At 43.0% G+C, this 4,803-nt stretch overlaps 1 pseudogene; it reads right to left on the bottom strand.

Moving 5' to 3' along the window:
• Nucleotides 1–3,427: 3,427 nt before the first annotated feature.
• Nucleotides 3,428–4,803, bottom strand: part of LOC110504434 — a 35,073-nt pseudogene continuing 33,697 nt past the window's right edge.

A 4,803-nucleotide genomic window follows, 5' to 3' on the forward strand; every position in this document is an offset into this window, starting at 1 on the left:
CCACGACTGTAGGCAGGCACATAGACGTGGGAAAAGGGCTGTTAAGGATTCTGCAGCACCCCCTAAAAAATCAGAGTAAATACAATACCAGTCAAAAATCTGGACACACCTACTCATTCAGGGTTTTTTCCTTCTTGTATAAAAATAGTGAAGACATCAAAACTATGAAATAACAAATATTGAATCATATAGTAAACAAAAATGTGTTAAACAAATCCAAAAATATTTTATATTTGAGATTCTTCACAGTAGCCACAGTAGCCTTGATGAGAGCTCTGCACACTCTTGGCATTCTCTCAACCAGCTTCATGAGGTAGTCACCTGGAATGCATTTCAATTAACAGGTGTGCCTTGTTAAAAGTTCATTTGTGTAATTTATTTTCTTCTTAATGCGTTTGAGCCAGATCAGTTGTGTTGTGACAAGGTAGGGGTGGTATACAGAAGATTTGGAAAAAGAACAAGTCCATATTATGGCAAGAACAGCTCAAATAAGCAAAGAGAAACAACTGTCCATCATTACTTTCATTTAAGACATGAAGGTCAGTCATTCCGGAAAATGTGTGCAGTCGTAAAAACAAGCGTTATGTTGTAACTGGCTCTCATGAGGACCGCCACAGGAAAGGAAGACCCAGAGTTACCTCTGCTGCAGAGGATAAGTTCATTAGAGTTACCAGCCAACAGGCATATCTCAACATCAACTGTTCAGAGGAGACTGCGTGAATCAGGCCTTCATTGTCGAATTGCTACAAAGAAACAACTATTAAACAAAAATGTACTTTTTGACTGTGACACCATCTTTTGATTGGTTTAAACTACATATTATGACCCCATCACTGAAAGGTTAAACTCTCAGGAACACGTATGTGTCTTCTGTTTCTCTTTACAAAACCCAACAAGCCTCATTAGAACAGAGTGGACAAGACCAGGCACTAAATCAGACTGGGGGGAAAAGAACATCAAGATCAAACAAAATGATTGTCTGATGATCTTCTGAACATCCCAAGACCTTTCTGATGCATTTCAGTCACTTCAAACCATACTTCCTTCAGATTAAATGAAGGTTAAATAAATTAAACTACTGTCAAAAGTACTGTCAGACTGATTTGTAATAGTCAGTACAAGTAAAAATTGGCCCTTGATTACATTACTTTGTTTAGATGGTGGGGTCTCACATTTATTTTATATCAAAATGGGTCGCGGGCCAAAAAAGTTTGGGAACCCCTGGTATGCACCCTTATGTTATACTAGGGACATTGTTTTCAGATAGCTAGGGCTGACAGTGTTTGTATTTGTATGTATTATGGATCCCCATTAACTCTTCCTGGGGTCCAGCAGAATTAAGGCAGTTTATACAATTTTTTACCATTACAATACATTCACAGATTTCACAACACACTGTGTGCCCACAGTGAGGACATTGATTAGGCAGAGGTTGTTGATTCTGCCCTGCATAATCAAAATAGTTGCTTTGTGAGGTGTTAAAGTTCACAGTTAGTAATTGTTATGTGAATGCCAGCTGAGAAGTACCAGTGGCCTGGCTTTGGCCCTAAGTGAGTGCAGGTCTGCCGGAGCCATGGCCCAGGGGACACAGGTGCCAGGCCGCATAGATGCCTGCGTAGATGTAAACAAATCCTGTATATAAACATGCCATTAGGGCCCCAAATAGGCTAGGGCTGGCTCTGACTGCATGTGTGGGTATGGATGTTGGTACGTAGACCTCAGAGCCACTGAGGCCCCTCACGATTGGGTGTCAGGTAGCCAAGTAGTTAGAGTGTTGTGCCAGTAGCTGAAAGGTTGCTAGATAAAATCCCTGAGCTGACAATATTTTTTTTTTTAAATGTGTTGTTCTACCCCTGAACGAGGCAGTTAACCCACTGTTCCTAGGCTGTCATTGTAAATAAGTATTTGTTCTTAACTGACTTGCCTAGTTAAATATATATATTTTAAATGATGACTTCAGACTCTGGTCTAGAGGGTGCGTTGCATGTGTTAACTTCATGCAGGAGAGAGCCAGCCATGACGATACCCACAGACAGACAGGCAGATAGGGAGAGAGAAAGAGGCCACAAGCAAACAGGTAAGATAGTAAGAAGTGCCTTTCCAAGCTCATAGTTCATAGATGATCTGTCATAGTGTGACTCAATCTGAATGTTCAACTATGATCTCTGATGAAGCGATAGCAGCTTAAAAGTCCTAGAGCGTGTATTGCATAGTGTTATCTTCATGTATATGTTTTTATAATTTTGTATAGTTGAGGATTATTCATTTCAGTTAGACGTTTCTTGTCTTCTTCAAAATAATCTAAAATAGTTTTTAACTGTGTATGTTGTTATTTCAGGAATAAGGGACGAGGGGGTGTGGTATATGGCCAATATACCATGGCTAAGGGTTGTTCTTAAGGACGACGCATCGCAGAGTGCCTGGACACAACCCTTAGCCATTGGCCCTAAGACTGATTGGACTGTACAAGAGTACATGCTCCTCTGCCCCTCTTAGCCTTGTTAATTTGCCCTTGTAAAATAATATTTGTCTGTATCCTTTTCTCAAAAGTCACTAGAAATGAGCATTTAAAACCTGTTTTAAGAAAAAATAATCTGTCCGGACCCCTGTAGCAAAATGTATCCCCCCCCCCCCCCCCCCCCCCCACAATGCCAGAATCGCTCCTATGGCCCTGCTTGTTGGATATCCATAATGTATATTAAATGTTTATCAAAGTGTCAATCTAGCCTAGAGATATTGTTTATATCTGGTCATTAGGAGTATTCTGAAAATAAATGACACAGGGAACGACTTATATACAGAGGCAATGGCTTCTCGCCTGCTAATGGCTGATACGTGGAATTAGAATGTTTAAGGTGTGCACTCAGGTGAGGCCAAACAATATTGAAAGGCGTTTCACATTAGGCCTACCACCACAAGAATAAATCTGTTGGGCTATTCATTTTAATCCATTAATTAATCTGAGTGTTCATATAGCGTCAACCCAACTCCTGGCTGTCCATCAAGCTCTATTTAATGTCGCTGATTTCTTTCTGAAATGGACTTATAATTAATTATTGATGCCATAATGAAGAGTGGGGAATGTGACTTGAAACTACGAAAAAAGTCTGCAGTCTGTAATGTCAGTGCTCTCTAGCGGTGGACCATTCTCTTGTTTGCACCTCGTTGAGTTACTGAACGCACTGTCATAGACATCCAAAACCTTAGTTACTCTACAGGTCATTTCAAGGGAGGTTTTTATTCAGGTCAATTGGTTTGAAGTCCTGTGTAGCTCCCTTGGCAGACCATGGCGCTTCCAGTGTCAGGGTTGTGGGTTTAAGAAAGTGGCAATTGATTGGAAAAGTTTAATAATCATCTCTAATATCATTCAACATTCTCATTTACCCTTGTATGTTTATGTACAACACACATAGAGTAGACTCTGATCTAAGTTGGGTTTGCCACCAAGGCTAGGATATGTAAAAGCCAGTCTGATCAAAGAGATGTTCTTCCTGGCTGTTCTACCCAGGTTTGGTAATGTTGTGTGGGATTCACCAGTGGTTTCTCTGAGCAGCTGTGTCCTCGTCCATGATTCGTGTGAGCTGGCCACTAGCCCGCCTTCCAGGTAGCCCGGCTTCACAGCGGGCGCGTCTGACAGTTTCCTCTTGCTTTTGTTCAGGTCTGGATGGATGGATGGAGAGAGAGAGCTGTTCTATACATCACATTTAAGCGTCAGGGAAAAGTGGGTTAGATGTTTATGGTGTTTTTTCTGATCCTTCACCTGAGGTGGCCAAAAGCATCGTCCTTCGCGCTCCAAACATGGACACTCCCACCTCTTTTCAGATCCTCGTCAGACAGAGTCAAGAAGGTCTGCAAGTCAATCTGCAGAAAAAGGGTCATGACAGTCCTGTTGCTTACACATCCACCACACTTCCCTTATACAAGGCATGCTCAGAATGTTCTTTCAGTCAGCCTCTGTGCCACAGGAAACAACTCAGTCAATCCTGTTTATGGAGGCTACTTCAACAAATAACCCTCTGTGTATAGACATTTCAGTTACTCCTTTACCCCAGGGGGGCACTAGCTGTTTGTCTGTCTGTACCTCTTGCTGTTGGAACACGTCGATGTACTTCCCCAGACCCAGCTGGCTCAGGAGCTCCGGGAGGACATCTGTAGGCTGGGGTGGAGGGTCTCCGCTGGCTAGCGGTCAACGCCATCACCGTGGACATGCCTTCAAAGTAGTTACTGCAGGTCAGAAATCTCTCCGCTAGGGGTCAGAGGTCGGAAATCAAAGGTGGAAAGATCAGGGGGAGTTGGGGAAGTTAAAGATTACCAGAAGGAACTGTGTTGATGGAAAGCATAACAAAGTGTTCTCACATCTCTCAGATAGAAGACATTCAAAGCACAGCTTTGATACTGACTTCATTGAAGATAAGCCAGACACAGGAATTGCATTTCATTACATTTTCTATTTGTCGACACACTCTCTTAGAGACACACACACAAAAGTTTGGGGTCTGTTTGTTGAAGACGCAAACACCGGGAAGGAGGAGGTGGAGAAGGAAGAAGAGAAGTTAGAGGGGGAGGGAGAGGATGAGGAAGACGGAGAGGGTGGAGATTGGGGAGGATGAAGACAAGGATCCTTGTCTGTCACGCCGTTCCACACTTTTCCCTTCCATTCTGATAGCTCCTGGTCTGCAGAGAGAGAAAGAGACAGAGCAGCGAGGAGAGAGAGGAGCGAGGAGAGAGAGAGGAGCGAGGAGAGAGAGGAGCGAGGAGAGAGAGAGGAGCGAGGAGAGAGAGGAGCGAGGAGAGAGAGAGGAG

Source organism: Oncorhynchus mykiss, chromosome 31 (assembly GCF_013265735.2).
Source record: "Oncorhynchus mykiss isolate Arlee chromosome 31, USDA_OmykA_1.1, whole genome shotgun sequence".
In the NCBI taxonomy this organism is placed as follows: domain Eukaryota; kingdom Metazoa; phylum Chordata; class Actinopteri; order Salmoniformes; family Salmonidae; genus Oncorhynchus; species Oncorhynchus mykiss.